Genomic DNA, 20,343 nt, shown 5'->3' with positions numbered 1-20,343 from the left:
TGAGTATTATGTTTAGTTATTGAAAAAGATATAATTTATTAGATTTTGATCTGCCTTTGATTATTAAATATCTTCCTTCTCCTCTCTCACCTTCCCATGCTTAAGGTTATTCTGATGTTGTCAACTCCAAGAATTGCGAAATAAAGCAGTGGATTTCAGACATGTGACTGTTTAGTCAAGTAATATTTTAAAAAATTTCTTTGCCTTTTGGTGTTTAAGGGTTTAGGGTCCACAAAGGCTAATCTTAAGAAAAGCAAACATCTTCTCATTTTAAAATAAACTTCAGATTTTAATTGTCTTTTAAAATTGCTTTGAGCTGGGGTTTGAAAGGAAAAAAAACCCCACATATTAGGAGACTCCTTATAAAAATAATTAGCCGTTCTTCATCCAGGATACGGCTTCTAACGTACCTAAAAACAAACTACCCTGCCAAAAAGCCCAACCTCAACGTTTTACGGAAATCCTTTAGGCCCTCATGCCTATGCTGCAGCCTTCACGTTATTTGCATATAACGCAAGGCAGGGCCTTACTCCAAACGTCAGAGAAAAGCAAGTGAATATAACTTTTTACAGGGTGGTTGATTTTGCACGGCCCAACTTGAGGTTATCCAAACAGATCATCTATTCTGAAAGCAGGCATGTGGCTTGCACCTCAGGAAAATCAGGCTCTCTTGCAGCATCTCAAGGTAGGTGCCCAAAGCCACTAAACCTTTCATAAAAACCTGTCTGACACTTATTATACAATAACAATCAATCTTTTTTTGACATAGGGCTTGAAACGAAAATACTGTTAATAGTCAGAACACATGACATCATCCCTGTCACAAGGGACAGAGGCCTTTTTTGCAAGTAGAGGAGCTGGAGCTGTCAGACTTTAATATCTGTAATCTTGCTTTGAGACTATTTTAATAAATTTTGGAAATGAATGTTGTATTATTGAGAGGTGAAAGGGGGAAGGAAAGGAGGAGCAAAACTGCAGTGCCCTCTGAATCGGCTCTCTGGGGGAGCACAGGAATGATTGTGTCCTATAACTCCTCCTGTACAATGCAGGGTTATACTTACATGTAAACGTGGGGGCACGTGCACACACAAACACGACTGCCACCTGTCTGGGTGTCCTTTTAAACTCAATATAGTTCTTTTTCTACTTATGTGCCTACTATCTTAGGAGGCCTCCAGCTGCACTGAAGCTTCCTACAAAAGGCTCTTTAGCTGCCCAGACATGATCCTTGTACAAAGGACCCAGTCTGCCCTTCAGAGAGACTGCAGAAAGCCACAGCAAGCAGAGGCACAGATAGAGAATAATGTGACTGACTGTAACAGTTGGATCAGTCCATTTAATTTGCAAGTTTTAATCAAAGCACAAAGGACAGGATGGAGCCCACAAGACAGTTTTGTTTGTTTCTACCACTATGATCATCTGTCAGCAAGAGAAATCAGCTTTCTGGGTGTTGGTCTTCTACAAACTTTTGTAATTTGCTTACTGAGTCTTTGAGTTTTCTTAATAAATACATATTCAGCATCCAGCATCTCTGGGATCTAGATGTTCAATTCAGTTCTGAGGTTGGGGTGGTGGAAACCTCAGGCTTCAGCCTGGACACTTCCATAGCTTGATCACACCCTAGTCACACCAGGAAATAGTAAAGCATTATTTAATTTTCCTCACTGTTTCCATCTACATATGCTAAGTTGATGGATACTTTTGTGTTTTTCTTATCTTGGCCTGAAAATATGTACGGTTAACTGTGGGGTTTGGTTTTGTTTTTCGTACACTAACAAGCAAGATTTTATTCCTGATGTTGACAGAAGAGATTGAGTTATTTTCCTTCTGAATGGATTTTGTTGACAGGATGGATTTAGGCTGTTGACAAAACACATTCTGTTAGCATGGTGGCCTAAAGCTTTGATGAAATATGTTTTATTGGCAGGATGGATTGAGATTGTGGTGACAAAATGCAAACAGCCTAATCCATTCCGTTGATAAAACACATTTATCTAACTATCAAAACCATCCAGTTGACAAACCCATTTTTGTTTGAAACTGAAAAGCATCTTTTTGAGAGGAAGAAATAAATTCCCACAGAGATGCGGGAAGCAGCTCAGCTTATTGAGAAGCTGTGCTAGAGCCTCTCTCACGTGCTGTGGAAAATAGAGATGTGGACCTCTGCAATAACAGTATTAGAAATGGCAGTGAAGAAACTGCAAATAGAAATATCTCCTGTTTCTGCAGCATGACACAGCCCTGCATTGAGTCTGCATGCTTCACGGATGCTTTGCAAGTTCTCTACACCTTACAACATCCTAATGGATTTTCAAGGGAGTTCTAAAAGCTGTGTTCAAAGTTGACCCTGAAAATCAAAATTAATCTCTTAATACTAAAAATCACAGCGTCAACAGCTATGTTGGGTTTTGGTACATACAACCCATCTGCCGGTTGAAGCAGCTGGGTTTCACCAGCCGTACCTATCTGTCGTTGCTCTGCCTCCCTCTGTCCAAAGGCAGTAAAGGGGTGCTTCTCTTCGCTTGCTAACGTTTCCATCTAACTGTGAGGACTAACTCTTCCTTTCTCTTAGATTATCCCATTGGTTACTATAATTTAGTTCCAAGTTTGTCCATTCTCTGCTTCAATCTCCATTTCTTTCTCCTGAAGGACTTCTGCTCTGAGTGCAGCCTAATCTGTTAAAGGCTGACAGACAGCAAACAAATGACAGCAGAATGCAGAGCTGTTTCTTCAGGCTTTCATGTTTCAGAGGTTTTCCTTCAACTGTACGGTCTCGAGAGCAGGTACTCTCCCCTGCCCCCAACATATGTACAATCCATTTCTGATGCATAGGAGGGGAATATCACATCTTTCCTTGACGTGATATCAGACATAGCATTTTGACCGTATTGACATTTAAAGTAATCAGAAAGGTACTTTTCCACTCTGTCAATGGAATTGTGTTCTTCGTGTGTCAGAGCACAAAAGAATCAATATATTAATACCACAAAGCAAATATTTTGACATTTGAAGTTGTTTAGCTTACAGTTTTTATTTAAAAATATTAGATTTGATCAGGTATATGAGAGATCCAGAAATTAGCATTCCTCCCCCAAAGTCTTCTTACATAAGTAAGAAAGTCTTAAAACCTGAAAGTTACATTAGCAGCTTCTTTTTCCTATACATTGAGAGCAACTTTTCCTTCCCTCTGCAGGGCGACTAACAAAATAAAATAGCGTCCATGTTGGGGAGATGATTTTGGCCCTTAGGTTAGCTCTTGAACCATAACTCTGCTCTCTGACTACAGCAGTGTAGGGGGAATTGTGTGTTGCTTATAATCCTCCATTCAAAACAGTTATTCTTTGGCACTGTATGTTTTGGGCTAATACATCGACGCAAAAAGCATCTGTACTTCTGCCAGATTAAAAGCATTTTACAACAGTAGTGCTCAAATGTAAATGACTTCACAAATGGTGAAGAAACACCAGGGTGAGCAAGTCTGGAGTGGTGACGCAGTTTTCCTCATTACCTGTTTTCCTCTTGGTCCCAGCGATTGCCTGCTTGACACCCAGATCAAGCAAGGCGTGGGGTCCTGTGGAAGATCAGCTTTAATTAAGCTTAACTGTGCAGTAAGGACAAGCTAATGGTGTGGCTGGAAAGACACTGGGGAAGGTTGTTTCTGCAAGAATATTGCTTCGAATCCTCCCATCAGGGTAACAGTCTGACTGTCAGGGTGACTTCTGAATTAGAGGAGCGTTTTCTTGTATTTTTAAGCCCAAAATACAGCAGCAGCAGCTCTCGTAGGCGCCTTTGTTGACTGAGGAGGGATACTGGCACCTCAGCACGACTAACATCTTGTAAGCAGCCATAGCATTTTGCTTCTGTTTGTCAGAACTAGCGTGCTTTTTGCCTCCAAGGTTGTAGCCTCAGCGGCATGGTATTTATCACAGAGGTAGTGGTGTGTGTGGGGTTATGCTTGAGGAGCTCAACTGGTTCACTCAAGATGCAAAGAAAAAATCTGAACAATATTAAAGGCTATATTATTTCTAATGACCTTTTCGCAGCATGGGTACGTGCATATGTGTATAAGGATGAAGAGAAACAAATTAATATCTCTGTTCTAGTTAACTGAGTCCCTGGAAAGGGTTTGCAGACAATGGTAAGGTCTAGGAGCAATCAGACCAGGAGGAAAATATTGCAGTGCCAATCTTGCTGACAGTCAGCAAGACAGAAGGAAAAGGGAAAATGAGCCATAAATGCTTTCATACACTACTCTGTGCTCACACTGTGCCTAAAGGCAAGGTCTAGCTCTGCCTATGGAGAGCTTCAAACCTTCAGTTAGTCTGGTTTCCAGCATCTTTCCCAGGAGGTGACTCCACAGTATAACACATTTCCAGCAATAGTCAGGCTGCATTTCTCTCCGTTTCATCCCATTACTTCCAGCCATTATATTTACTGTTTACTGAGTCCTGGCAATGTGTTTATGTCCTTTGCATCATTCTGCTGTGTTTCCTCTTCCTTTGGTGTCAGAATGGGTTTACCTGACCTATGTGAGATGGTGTTTGTTCTACCATCCTAATTAATTATGCTGACATGACTGGTGGAGAGGATGCCAAGCACCATGGCATTAGCATTCAGCAGCATTTTCTCAGGATGAAAAAGGGCAGAGCACAGAAACAAAAGAAAGTGAAGAGATAATGAGGGAGTCTGTGACCTTTCCGAGGTCTCATTCACAGAGAATCATGCATTATTTCGGCGACTGTGCAATTAACTCATGTCATTACTGCACACGTGTGCAACCCCTTCCAGGGAGGTCCTGCAGAACCGAAGGGAAAATGACAACTTTTTAGTAGGCTTGAAAACAGAAAGCTGGGGCTGAGTTTTGCACATAACACTGTTTGTCCTAAGGCATTTGTTGTGAAGCTATTAGTGTATAACAATGTGCAACGGCTCATTTCAAGGAAGTGGAAGCAATCTGATAGTTCTGTATGCAATATTTATTGTCATACGCTCTAAGAAAAATTAATTTGCATGTGAGAGCCAATGGAGGCTGTAAAATAGCATGCATTGACTGTAACCATCGTTGTTGAATAAGTTAAAATACCAAATGATTTATGAATGTTATTTTCCTTGATTAAAGATGACGTTGGTTCCAGAGGGTGCTGCTGTTCAACAGTTTCCTTCCTCAATGCCACAGTACAAATTTTGCTGAGTGAGAGCAGCCATGATTATGAAATGCTTCTAGACTTCCTTCTAGGTCTGATTTGAAAATTTCTAAGAAGGCATCTCTGCTTATCATTATTCCAATCTTCCTGCCAATTCACCCCTGTCCCTTTTACCTCTGGCCAGGCTGTAGCAAGAAACAATCGGTCCTCAGAGAAAGATCCTGGGTCTTTTAGTTCTAACATGTCTTCCTGAACACGATGTTTTGTCTCAGTTGTCCTTTCGGTTCCGGATTCAACAAGTCTAGGCTGATTGGTTTTGGTTAGGGACTGTCTCTTTATGCAATGTCTGTATGGTCATTGGTACAGGGCAGATCTGGTACTACAGTTTGTTCTGGGGTCCTGTTACTGTAATAGCAATCCTCATGCTGGTTGTATGGACTAGTTTCAGGCAACTTCTTACAACTGAGTGTTTCTTGAACACACAGTACGGGTTTTAACATCTTACTCACCTATAGTAGGTAATGCCCTAAACCACTGCCCTGTTTCAGAAGAGAATGCTGCAAAATTTCTACTGCTGCTTAAGGTCCAACTGACTATGAGACTTAAGATAAACTCACAGGATTTCTGCGCTTTCTTGATATTTCTTTTGATTTGGAAAGTCTGAAGGTGATGGAAAAAAACCTCTGCTCACTTTGAAGCCAGGAGTTTATGCACACCATTTCGTCCTATGTTGTACAGTGTTTTGAGACTTCAGAATGAAAATATAGAACAAGTGCAAAGTAGAGTATTTTTAAAAGCAAATGAACCAGAATAAATTAATCTGCAGTGAATATAGTTCCCTTAAAGCAAAATAGTATCTAAAATCGTTCAGCTTGGATAGATCACTAATCTGATGATTTGTGGCTGTAAAATTCTGGGTTTGAAAGAACCCGGGGTCTCTGAGCATCAAAAAATTGGGGGTGATTTCAAAAACACAAATAGCAGCTGGTAACACTACATGAACAAAAATCAAGTGGAAGACAGGCAGTTGATGATGGACAGCGAATTGAAAGACTGAGTTTTAATTTTGGATTTCCAACTGCTATTGCTGTTGAATTTTAATTCATTTGTATTTCTAGGACTGCTTTTTCTGTGTTTAGATAATAAAGGAAACTTGGCTATGAGTTTTACATAGCAATTGCATTTATTCTGTGGTTATCTTTTTCAACTGGTACTGTAGTTACCACAGCAACAGTAAAATGGCTTAGTTATAATATGAAAACTTTCCTTACAAAAGCTAATCTGATAAAATGTCATGAACCATCTTGAAGAAATATGTATGTTCCAATAAAAATCACTCTGTGTTTCTGGGATTACTGTAGCAATACATTAACAATTCTATAGTTAAGTTCTCACTGGTATCTCCCTTATAAATCTGCCATAGTTAGTCCTGAAATCAGCCTGAAATGTTGCATTGCCAGCTCTCAGCTGGGGAATAATTAAAAAACCGCACTCCAAAACAAATTGATTCAATTGAAAGCAAAAAGAAGCAGCTCCTGTTACTTCCCTCCCCCACATATATAGAGACACCTGAGGACTGACAATAAAATGAGGGTTTGAGAAGGGTGTGTTTTAAATTCGTGCTTCAGTAGTAAGCTGTAAAGAAGACAGTAAGATGTGCCACTCTGGGGCAGAACGAGGGTCTCCCTTGTCTGGCACCTTGCTGGATGCCCAGCTTTGTGCCTGAAACCCATCAATAACCATCGACTGCCATGGGTAGCTATACGGCTCCTATTTCGATGTCTGATACTCTCAAGGCTTTCAGCGTGTTTATCCTTTTAATACTAAGCCGGGTAGAGCAGCAATGCAGTTATTTCCGTTATACGGATGAGGTGTGGGCAAATTACTTGCAGATTTTTCTTTTTATCTCCTAATAATTGGTTCACGCTGTGAACATGGAGAGTTTATATCCCTTTTAGTCTTCTCAACCCATCACCTTCCCAAAGGCAACAATACACAATAGCATTTTTAGAGCTAAATCATGGGTAGGAGGGGGAGGAAGGTTGAGGTTATCCTGCCACTGAGGTATTACTGTTCGGAGTATTACACTGGGCTCGGAAGTTGCTGAGTTTTTTTGCCACCTGTTCCCATGCGGTTATTCACATCTCTGCCATAAATACAGGAAATTAATCTGTATATTTCCATCCAAAGACAAGATCCAGGGAATGAAATTCAATTAAAAATCTGGTTGCTGAAAGCCACAGCAGGGAAGCACAAGAGCTGCCCTGTCTGTAAGAAATCCTCACGGACCCAGCAAAACCACGTCTGACACACGTCTGGAAACCAGTTACACTGAAATAAACATTGAACTCTGTTATCCTATATTTCCAGCCAGAATTCTCAACACCAGTATTTTCACTTGATAATGAGGTGTGTTGGGACTGATTTTAATAAAGTTGCTAGTTAGGAAGAGGCAGTTTTACACCAACAATATACCAATTAGTAGGACTGGTGTACAGTTCCAGCAAAATTTAAGTTTAATGGGAGCTTTATTTGAACTACACCTCTCTGACAACATGACACACAGGCTGCCACTAAGGTTTTGAAAACCTCAAACATCTCTTTCCTGTTAGAGTATGATTTAAAATGTGGAGCATTAAAGCAAGCATTAGAAAGAAATATAGAGGAGGAAATTAGGAGGAAAACCAAGAGAAATTCTTATCAGACAGTGCACTGGGGCAGCTGGGTGTCTTTATGTGAGAAAAAAATACTTACAATCCTCTTAGATAATCAATTATGTGGAGACCTGAGTGCCTCTAAATTCAAGAGTCTACCTGTTTAGGAAAGGAGGATACTGCGTAATGGATAGATGGGAACAGAGGCCATTTCGTGGGACATAATCACACCTTTTGGAAGATGTGGGAAATGTGAACCTTCAAGCCCTTTTCTCACTAATGGCAGATGCCATCCCCTGCGCAATTCAGCACAGATGAGGGGTAGTGCGAGAGCAGGAACACAGTCATTACCGACAGCCGGTGCCCGCTGCCTTCGACTTGACGAGAGGCCCTATCCAGCGGCAGGCGTCAAAACGCTGACCACGGCAGTTGGAAAGGCCCGAAGGATCCACTGTATCTGGTGACCCTCGTAATGTGTTTTTGAGGTCTGAGCTGCAGATAGGGGGTAATTCATCCGAATAGCTCTGCTCCTTGACAGCCACGATGAGGACTCTGTCAAGGTGGACACTGGCTTACAGGCACACCGATGGCGTGTGTTTCATCAAGGGCATATCAGTTTGCATTTTCTTGTTGTGCTACGGAATATGATTGCAGAGTTGTGAATGAGTCACATCAGCCTTTCTATCTAGATATCACCTATAATTACATTTTTCAGTATCTGGCTAGATTATAACAGATTAGCACCTACTTAACCTAGCCAAATTAGCTGTAGCCCAGTCTTTTTAAGATAGGTGTTGTAATCTAGCTTGATCTAGTTACTGGTGAGGGATCATAGTTTAATATATTATTTTTCCTTTTTTTGTGTTTTAAAACGCAAAACTCAGGATGAAGAGTATGGTTTTTTTTTTTTACTGTACTTTTCCTTCAGGCATGGACTCAACATTTTTCAAGCAATCTCAGAATAGCCTTTTGTTTAAGGACTTGTTTGAATACTTAAAATGAAAAATGATTTATTTCATTTGGTTAGTGTTAATGGAGTGTACTCTTTCAATGCCAGCTGGCAGAATTAGGTAGCTGGGGAAGGGCTTGTGTACTGCTCTGCCTAAAAGGAAGATGAAGATTTCTTTGATTTCTACAGCAGGGATAGAATTCAACTATTCAGTTTGATCAAAGAAAACTAGAACAACTAAATTTGCTATGGTTTTTTGGAGTAATCTTTATGAATCCCTGTTTTTTACAGATGGTAGGTACTTTTTTATTCCCATGCGATCTGCTTTTGAGACTGAACTTTCGTAGCATCAGTCTGACAGTAAAATTGGATTTCAATGCATGCTGCTGTCAAAATGCCCTCTTTCTTCAGTGAACTTGCACACAGTGATCACAAAAATAAATTATCAGCCCAGCCAGAGTGTCTCACCTGAAGTAATTACCAGCTGTGAAGGTCTGAGGTTAACCTGAGGACAGTTCATTAGATATGCAGAGCAGCGCAAACAAGCAGCAAAAGGAAGAATGAAATATATCAGAAAAATGGTTTCTGGGCTCTGCTGTGTTTTTAAAAATCAATTAGTTCCTACCCTAGTCTCCCAGTACAAGGAGTGTTAAAATAGGGCTATGGATGCAGGTCATTGGAGGAAGGCTAGAGCATCAGATCTGGGGGCTCAGGTGGTATTAACACCTCTTGTTATGCCCTGATATGTCACACACAGATCTACAGCCGGGGACATTCAGCCAGGAATCACACATAAGTGTGTCCTGTCACATATTGCTAGCCAAATACACCTCCCTCCTCCCTCACACCTTTCAATGTTAACACGTTTTTAGTGTGAATATACTCACATGGACTGGCAGGTAGATAAAAATCTAGTGAACGCTGGCTAACATCATGGTGAGCAATGGTAGCACAGGCTGCAGAATGCATTTGCATACACCTTAGCAACTCTCCCATCCCTGATTATTTGTGAGTTTTGGAGTTACTTTGCTCTTTCTTCTTTGCTTCTTCTTCAGTAGTAATAGCCAGACATGGTATGTTAGTGATATTGTGCGGACTCTTTACGTGTCCTTTGCTAGCCTTCATCTCCTTGCTGAGTAAAACCTGCGCACATGCTTAAAATATTTCCAGCATCTCAGCGTCATGTCATGGTCAGGAAACAAAGGAATTTGAAAGATCATATTTCCCTACCCCACAGGTGTTGTAAGGAGATTTGCTCATGTGCAGCCTCGGATAGAAGGATGTATATGAATGCGTAGTCACCATCAAAGGCACGGCATACGCTAACCTCTTAGCAACAATACAACAATTAACGTATCTGTCCCTACAAGGACAATAAAGCTGCATGCAGTGCAGTAACTGTCTGGAAAGCTTGCAGAGGGGATGTCACCAGCATTCAGCGTGAATGGCTAAAGTCTTTCTGCCTGAAAAAGAATTTGAAGGAAATGAGAAGGGCAGTTGCATTCCCTATAGAGCAGAGAGTTTCTGTTCAGAGGCAGGTCTCAGAAGCGTGGCCTCTCTTCCAGTGCTCACCTGCATCTGAGACAGTAATCACAAATGTAAAAGCAAATTGTGCAGCTAAGGGTTTCTCTGGAGATAGTGTGTTGTTCTCAGCAGCAGGAAAAGCAGCAAATATGCTGAAGAACAAGTAAAATCCTGGAATGGGATTTAAAGTGAAGGATTCTTTTTTTTTTTTTCTTGGCAGTGGCTCACTTCCTAGGTGAATTGCTGATGAGTGCTGTCAGTGCTACCCCTAAGTTTCTTATTCAGATATGAAAGTAGCTCTTTAATTGTCGGCTATTTGTGGTGTACAAATGAGCTATTTGCCAAACTTTATCTGACCCTGTTATTGTTTCTTAATTACATAACACAATCACAAATTGCAGCCAACTTCAGCCTCACCTGTTTGAAATTATATTGATTTTATCTATAATCCACCTGGAGCTTTTGTCAATTTTTGCTTTGTCTTCAATGGCTGCACCTCCCTGAAGGGGTATCAGTGCCTTTAAAAGTACCATCAGTGGTCGCTGTAAACCTTGTTTGCTATTTATTAAGTCTGTAGCTGGTTTGCAGAATGAGGAATTGGGGAAATATCACTGGAAGAAAAAGTGACCAAAAAAACTCTTAATTTAGTATCTTCTGCTATTTGGCAGAAAATACCAACTCAAGTTGCTTAAATGCAGTAAGTTTGCTTGTGGTACGTGCTAGTGGTGTCTCTGGATTAATGTCACAAGACCGGCAATCCTTTCACCTTCTGAAGTCTCCAGTCCTCCTGCTTAGAGTCTCAGTGGGCAAGGTAAGGTTTGGGAATAGTGTTGTCCTTGCTGTTCTACGCGAAGAGGTGTATAAAAGGGGATTATGAAACAGTCAGACTTGTACAGAACAACTGCTTAAATCTGGCTATTACTGCTTTTTTTTTTTTTTTATGTCTTCTCATTATCTCTAAAGCTGATAGAACAAAAGAAATAAAATAATTTCCAAAAGGTAATTGCATTTTACTGAGATAGTTGAAAGGCCACCCAATTCTATAAGTCTTAGACCAAAGTATTTCAAGCTACATTAAAAAAAATCCCATCCAATGTTCTCATTGAGTAGGATTCACATGAAGGTTTCTAAAGTCTCTAAGCTGTCCTGAGCGCCTTAGTGATGTGCCTTTTTGTGCCCGTGACTTCTAAGGCAGAGTAGACATGAAACCTTAACCAGTATGTATTTATCCATTTCACAGTAGGCATTGTCTCTCTTAGCCCAGCACTCCTTTAAAAAAAAAGTCTCTATTTTTAATCCTGTTAGTGGAGAAATAACACCTTTTATAACATTTACTTTTTCATCAGGCAGAACAGTTTCCCCAGCAGCTCTCTTCCTGAGGTGCACCTGTAATACAGTGTGGAAGCAGTTTAGGCTATGTGAATTGAAAATTCAAGTGTTTAATTATTTCAGTGAAGCATGCTAATTATAGATATTTGTAGTTTTGCTCATTGCACAGCAGAATTTCTTTTATTAAGAACAGCGACAACTTGGAGAAACTCCATTTATTTTCTCTGAGGGCTTAGAGGAGATTTTCAAACAGAAATGTAGATAGTAACTGAATGTGTTACAATACAAATGTTTTGAAGTAAATAGCCCGTTTCCTTAAATGTCATCAAAGCATTTGTTACATCAACAAATCCTCAAGAGTTTTCATTTTTCATATACATTTTAATACCTATAAAACAAGCATAAATTCGCCATTTAAGACACACTCCCACAGCACCAGGGCTCTTTTGCTCTGTAATTGTCACTTTTAAATGACAAGTGTGAAACCCATAGCGCTCTCCTAAATTCTAGCTTGCAGATTATTCTGTCAATTTGTTCACATATTTGTAGTCTTTTTAATTTTTTTTTTTTAAAAAAGTCTTTTTTTTCCAACTTCACAATCTCTGTGGGTCAAATGCAATGTCTTCCCTTCTAGTGTTTTACATCTTCTTGGAAAAAACAAGTATCACACCTACTGAAATATCTCTGTTTTAAGGGAAAATATTCAATAATGTAGAAACATTTTAAAGATTATTAGTATTTTTAAGATGACTTTAATAATTAGTGATTTTAAGATTAGTGATTTAATTACGGAGCAGGCCCTTTCAACAACCAAGCATAACCTGTCATCATGGGTTGACAATCTGCACAATTAAGCTGCAGTTTTTCCTGGGCCGGAATTTGCGGAATGAAAATAAGCAGTTGATTAATTGAGATTTGTGTCATAGACATAGCTGTTTTGGTAGATTTTTAGTCAGATGATTTGCAGTTCTACAAATAACTCAATCCTAACAATCAAACCTCTTCTTACTATTCATTCTCATTCAAACTGACAGTGTTGGATTCCTTGATACCTAGGGTAAGACGCGCAGATAATATAGATGTTATCGTGTCCATCAGTCACTCTTCCTTAAAGGGCTGGGATATGACAAGTTGTATCGCTCCATAGTTTATTGTTCAGCTTCTTGCTTTCTGCCAGCTCTTCTACACTCTTGATTCCTACTTGTTTTGAGTTGTCTTGTGCATCTGTCAGTAATTGCATCACCAAGTAGCCATCTATATAAGCCATGTGACTAGAACCTTAATTTTCATCTTTTCAATTTTCTCTGGTCTCTTGCATTTCCTTTCTCATAGAAGAACTTGCACGTGTTCTGGTACAAAATTTAGGCATGAGTGATTGGAGAATGCTTTTTTTTTTTTGGCTTGTCTTTTATTTTGGGTGTGGTTTTGCTTAATTTAATTCTTCTTTCACTTTGCATATAAAAACCCCAGCACACAGGCCACCAGAGACCACGGTGGCACCTTGGGAAGTGCTCTGGAGTCCCCCATGTTGCTTGGCTGACTGCATTATCTTAGCAGTGGAGTGAGAAACAGTAGAGCACAAGCCCCTTGGGGGAATCACTGAATGCCTTCACACCAGCTAATTTATTGCTAAGAGCACATCATTGCTCAACCTGGCTATTTGTCTGTGCTAATTCTTTTAATTGAAGAATTACTATCATGGTGGTGGAGCTAACAGGAGGCACTTAGCAGTTTTATTCTCCTCATCCTGAGGCTTGATGATCGTGATAAGAGATTGCTTTGGAATTAAGAGAACCCAGCTTCAATACCTAGCTGAATATATGGGACTCAAAGCGCTTTTTTCCTTTAGCAGGTATATTCTTGGGACACAGTTCTTTGGCCCTCTGCAAGGCAATGAGTCTGCTCACATATCCTCATTTGTGGTCAAATAGCTAATTTTCCTAGCTATTCACTTGAACGTGTTATAGGTCAGAAATCTTTAAAAGAGGCCCTGCTAAGAGACTGCAGGAAAGATAAAACTGCACCTTGTGAGTCTGTTCAAAGGACTGAGTGAAGGTTTTGGGCAAGCAGCTGCTTTGAAAAGGATGCACGACCAGAATCTTGAATGCTCTGGTCTTACTTTTCAGGACATTAAGAAGGCCACCTGGCCCATGTATTCAGGCAGCTGCTGCTTTAAGTTATGCTCTCAATTGCCTTTCACTAATAGCTGTTTCCCTTCCTTGCAATGACTTCTTGCCTGACCTTGGAATGGTCCAAAGGGTTAGATCCAAACAAATTTGTCCAGCACATACCTCGGGCTCCTAGTGAACCCCCCAACTCCTGCAGGCTTAGCAGTCATCACACCGTGAAACGATGAAAACTTGTTCTGCTTTCATGAACTGAGAAGCACGAGTGGCTGCAATCTGAGACCAAAGTCCTGTTTAGATGTGACACGGGAGAACACTTAACACGCGCATCCCATGGATTGCAAAGATGACTCAAGCAGCAGCAATATTTGCTATTAAAATGAACAGTGTGTAATGGTGTTATTACTGTCCAAATAGAGATGTGAAGATGATTGCAGTTTCTATCCTCTGCCTGTGAGTGGAGCTCAGTAAAAATGACTTTGCGTGTCGAAAATGAGAAGAAATTTGGAATAGCACCCTGAACACAAGTAAGGCCAGGCGGAATAGATGGCTCTGCGAGAAAATTTTGTGTTGAATTTTCTGCCTGTGACAGAATCTGTGTATGAGCTTGGAGAATTCACTTCTGCTCCTTGTACTGCATCTCCTGCTTTAAAATGAAGACTATTCTGTTTTACCATACAGGATAAACTGTAAATCCAGTTTAAGTGTCAAGGCCAGAGTTGTTTTCTCTCCCCATATTTTCAAATAACTCTGACTGTAGTTGTTACATTTGATTAACGGATATTCTTCCCCCTTCCTGGCAACAACTTGCATACAAACTTGTCTTTTGTTTTGAACAGAGCTATGCAGCCTTGGAAATCCGTGCGGCAGGGAAGGCCTTCAGGAAAATCTGTTTAGGATAAATAAAAATAAGTCTGGTACTAGTCATGCAAGCTTAATTAAATTCAATCATCTTGTAGCTTGTCTTCTCCTCTTCATGCCCTGTATTTAAGATTGATACGTGTTCGGGTAGCGTGAACCCCATTATTGCATTTTAAAAACAGCAACAGTTGACTTTCTCCAGGTGAGCCTTGTGGGGTTTTTTTCTTGTCAGGGTGTAATTTCAGCCAAACAGCACAGAGCAGCACTACCACAGATCAGGATGCTCTGCCATTACCTATATTTCATGGTGTCAGTACAAAGACAGCCACAGTCTGCAGAGCTGTCACTTGAGTCAGTGCTGCCCGCCTGCATTCTGCTCTGTCTTAAATTAACATTACTTTCTGTTGGTGCCCAGCACTCAGAAATTTCTTATTATCAAAGCGATCACTGCAAGGGGTTTTCTCCTCATCCATCACGCTGTCACTGCACCACTTTCCCTTTTGCCATAGTTTCCTTTTACTTTATTCTGAGTTTTTATAAGACTTCTGTCAAGTCCATTTTTCCATAGTAATTTGGTCACCACTTCAGATGTTATGGATTTATTGGGATCAACAGCTGCTAATGAAATTTAATTTCTGTAAGTTTCGGGAGAATAGATTTAGTGTTTGGGTGAAGGTCTGTTTAGTTTTTAGTTCTGTGGAGCAGCAGCATATCCTTTCACAACTCTTCTGATCTCTCACAAAACCTTCATGTGAATACAGGCAGTTTTATTTAAAAAGGACAAAGAAAAGTTGAGGTACACATAAACCTGTGGAAAGACAAGTTTTGCATAAATCTGACTAAACCCACATGCTGCATTTTGACCACCTCTCAGTGCAACAGAATTATATAAGGAAAATTGCACCAAATCCATATTAATAATAGCGGTGCTCCAAAGAAGCAGTTAGCTTTCTCTCCGCTGATGCACCCTGGTGCTTAGTGCTGAGAAGCTGTCATACTAATCAGGATGAGGTGCGTGTGTATAATGAATACAGTTTTGTCGAGGACTCATTGTGAAAGTAGAAGAATAAGGATGGGGGAGAAAGCAAGAATGGCAAAACCAGTGAGGATGTGTTGCTTTGGAGGAGAACAACAGGGTCATCTTTCAACTGAGCATTTAATGCCTAGGGGGGAAAACGGAGCAGGGAAAAACAAGTGAGGATACACTGAATGAAATTTTGTAGAGGTAAAGGACCAGGATTGACTTGTAACTGTTATAGATCAGTTAAAGCTGCATTGGGAAAGTGAAGGCTGACATGTCTAGCTCCTACTGTTGCTTTGATTGCCAGCCAGCTTGGGGATGCATGCTCTTTCGTTGGCAAGGGTCACGTAGCTGAGTAGGGAGGCAGAGGGATGCAGCTGGGAAGTTATGTGTCCATAGGTTCAAGTTTACTGACAAGTGAGGCAGATAGCCCTGTCAGGACAGGAAGGATCTCAAAGTACCTGTGAAATACCAGACACAGCCATCCATCTGCCTAGGACATCAAGACAATAGATCTTACTGAGATCAGATTGCTTGTGGTGTTATGCTCCCTGACACTGTTGCCAAATACTTCCTCCCTGCAGCAGCCTTTGTTCAGGCTGCGGCTCTGTAAACACTTGCGGATGGGCTTTATCTAAGAGTTGGCTGAAATTAATGGAACTACTCAAAGCAAAACACACAGGCAAGAGCCTCATGGAAGAGAATCCTGCAGGCAATGCTGGTTTTCCACTTCCAGCTCTGCAAACCATGTGTTTTATAATCAAAGTAATTAAGAAAATGATAGGTAAAAAAATGTCCAAGTGTGTTTTTCCTCCTTTTAAGCTTATTTTAACAAAAATGTATTTGGTGGAGTCTGTGACCTTTTTTAACTTCAAAGTGCCCAAGTATTAGCAATACCTGTGTTAATTAACCTAACCACTCGCACACGTTCAACTTCAGTTTTACTATTTGCGTCAGAAGTGAAAAGGATTATTTTTTTTTTCCTGCCCAACCCCTGGCTTTTTTGGAGTGTCTATAGGTTGTTAACGCTGCCCCTAGTAGAGAGAAACCAACTGCACAGTTACAGGCCTAAACTGTGATGGTTTTGTTTAGCTACTCAGGTGCCATCTTAGTGGGTATGAATTGATATAATTATCTTTTTTTTTTCCTGAATTTTCCTGAATTTTCTCCTGCTGAAGATCTGCTATAGATTACCTGCTACATCAGGCATTTTGCTTTATCCTGGACTCTGGGGAACAGGAAATGTCCAGGCCAAATACTGTGCCCGGTGACGGCTGCCCGGTGACGGCTGCCCGGTGACGGCCGCCCTGTCAGGAAGCTTGAAGCACAGAAGTTTAAGGGACATTCCCGAGTCAGGCCGAACCACAGGCAGGCGTTCAGTCCCCGCTGAAATCCAGCGTTTTGCCCCAGCACTGGGCCAGGAGCAGGCCGCTCGCCCACGGTCCCGGCGGGAGGCCCAGTCGTGCTGTCGGCAGCAGATGGGCCCTTCCGCACCGGCGCCAGCTCTGAGGGCTGAAGCAGAAAACAGGGGTGTTTTTTTTGTTTCTGGGAAGTTCAACAAACTAATAGTGAAAAACTAGGAGGAATGAATCGAAGCAGAGCTGGTACCAACAGTAAGATAACTCTTGGGGTTGCCGGGGGGGGGGTGGGGGGTGGGGGGTGGGGAGCTGTCTTGTAACTTTATTATTGCTATTGATCACATTTATGAAGATGACATGAAGTTGCAAAGTGTTATAATACCAAAAAAAGGCAGTTACAGCAATGCAAAGTGGTCTATCACATAGCGTGTGTGACAACTTTATTACTGCCACGGACTAATATCGCAGTGGGGAAATACAGTACCCATAAGTTATTTTGAAGCAAAACACAGTAGCCAACATGTTACTATATAAAATTTACTTTTTATGAGCCTCAATAATTACAGTGAGTGGTTACCAAAATGTACAGACAAAAGGGAATAAAGTGAGATGTCATAGCCAGAGCAGTGCCTTTTTGTTTCATCTCTTACAATCATTTTGTGCATCTGTGAGCACTTGAGTCCAGAGGGACTGATCCAGCAGCAGCTGATGTTGATGAAAGGATATCTGTTATCTTTAGGGGCTTTTGGATTAACACCAGATTTGTTAAAACTTTCAGCCTGGGCCCAGTTGGCTGTTTGGAAGGTGAAAGCATCTTGTTCCCATGAGTGTCTTAAATGTAAATTATCTAGGATGTTGGTCACGTATTCAGCATTTCTACAGTTTTGAGGACTCCGTTAGTACTTTAGTAGGTAGAAAGGTGTATAATGTTGAAATGGACATTCAGACGTGTATGTAGCAATTTATTCTGCAACTGAAGAAAATACTTGATGTATTTTTGTTTTTTATTCTCTTGAAATGCCTTTATCTGGGACATTTAAGCCTAAGTATGTAGGATAGGAGTTGCTCATGTAAAAAGAGAGGAGCTCTGGATGTACAGGCTCAGGTCCTGGCTCTGGCTTCACCTGACTAAGTCATAAAATCTAGACTGTATCCCTGTCTGCAAAGTATGCAAATACTTCCTTATACAGGAGGAAGATTATAAAACTGTTGATTCTGAGATCTTTCACTGGCAAGATTTTGAGAGTGGGTGGAAAATGGAAATATATCAGACTTGCCCTAACTTTTTCAAAACCTGCTTTGTAGAATATACCCTAGAGACTAACTCACCATGAAATTTATTATTCACTTAAATACTGCATTGCTGTATTATGTTCCAACTGAACAATGCTTCCTACTGCTCGCTATCAGAGGGAACAGTCTGCTGCAACTACTCCATAATTGTTCTACTAATGTATACTTTATTAAACTCCTGCTGTTTTCTTGACTGGTTTATCTTCTAAAAATAGTCTGATTAATAAAATGGATGTCAGATGTATCCATCTTTATGTATTTTTCCCATGGAATTAGACAGTACTAAACAGTAATTTGATTTTTTTTTTTCTTTTAGTGTTAAGCAATGTCAATTATTCTCTGCAGTGGTGCTAGTGGATTGCTGGTACGATATTATAAATTTGGATTCAATTCAGGTTGGCAGTGATGAGAATTCAGGTGTTAACTGGTCTGTTGTGTCATGGTAACCATGGGACAAATTATGATGCCACTAGCCTAAGTGAACTTAGTTTGCATGAAGGTCCTTTCCTGAGATTCCTTACAAAACCAGAAAATAAACATGGTTGGGAAGCCCTCATTAAAATCACATCTGCATAATTACAAGCCAGGTATTTAAAATTCTCTCTGTTTCAGATGGATACAGTACAGGTTTGTGAGTCTGTCCTTTGCCTGCTTCTTTCCAAATTAGAACAATTACAACAGCATTTCCTTGGCTGTTTTCAGGCTGCAGACATTTGAACACTGCTCTGGTGGATGTGGTTATGCAGATGTAAAGCAGTATTTCATTCTTCATCTGTGTTACACATTCAGATGTTAATGATGTATTGTTTGGAAACTGCAATTATGTCACAGGGTATCAGTGAAGGAGACTCTTTACTAAATATTTCAATGATAGGATACACTACACATCACAATATCTGTCCATGCCATCTGAGACTCTTACATGTTCCCTATAGTGTTTTGGAAGGAGAAATGGGACATTGCAAAGGGCTTGATTATACTCTCATGAGCAGCCATGTCACTTGATTGATTTGATGGCATCCCCCCAGTCTACAGTGCTATAAATGAGGATCAAGTATTATGCTTACAGAAATAACGTGTTAAATTAATCCATTAAAGTAATGCTATTGGTTTCACTGGGATTACTCTCCAGGATTAATTTGTGTTTTTCTCCAGTGGTATGTAGCAGGTACTCACTGCTCTGAACAATCACAGAATAGGTATCGCACAATCCCTCTGCATTTCTCATGTGAATTGCATCTTTCTGCTTCAAAAAACCCTAAATGTGAAAATGAAAAGCGTCCTTTGTAGGCATACGCAGTTTTCTGGGCAGGCTGTGAGATGCAGCTCTGAAACGTGGCGTATCTTCCACTTCTGTCTTCCCATGTGTTTGATGCAGAAGGTCAGGAGAGCACTAAAGAGAATAAGGTTTTTCTCTGTGAGCATCCATCACCTGAAATGGGAACACAAGTTAACATCAATTAGGGTTTGACATCGCCTTAGCTGTATTCATGCTTTGTGCAACATAGAGACCATGAGGATCCTCGCTGTATTCAAGCAGCTTCCTTGCTCAGAAGCACCACTAACTTAAAAGACATGCCAATAATTCTCTAAGTGGGAGCTATGCTCTGATATGACCAAGCTTCAAACATCAAGCTAAAAACTCAAAGGTTTTAGAATATGATACTTCCAGTAGTATCTCTCCCTGCCAAGCCAGAGGGCACACGTACGGCTCTTTGTACCATACTTTAGAGCATTTCAGTCTTCTAAAGTGTTTGTCTGCACAGAGCCTTTCTGAGAAAGGGCAGGCAAAGAAAGGAGTCTCCTCTGGCTTGCTTAATTTCAGCAAGTGCAGTAAAGGGTTTCACACGGGTCTTGTTGGAACATACAGAAACTGTGCAGTGCTTTCCTTTAATGGGACTGCATTGATCCTGTGGATCTCTGCCATTCTTTTAATTGCATTTCCTTTTCAGTGTGAGTAATCAATATCAGTAAGGGATACTTTCCCGGAAAACAAAATTCCGTAGCTAGATTTGAGTTTAAATTGTCATGCAGAAAAGCACTGCAAATAAGGAGTTTGGAAACAATATAATACACACGTGTGT

The sequence above is a fragment of the Leptosomus discolor genome, chromosome 23 (assembly GCF_034619465.1).
Source record: "Leptosomus discolor isolate bLepDis1 chromosome 23, bLepDis1.hap2, whole genome shotgun sequence".
In the NCBI taxonomy this organism is placed as follows: domain Eukaryota; kingdom Metazoa; phylum Chordata; class Aves; order Leptosomiformes; family Leptosomidae; genus Leptosomus; species Leptosomus discolor.
The sequence above is the reverse complement of the archived record's forward strand: the minus strand, read 5'-3'. Positions refer to the sequence as shown.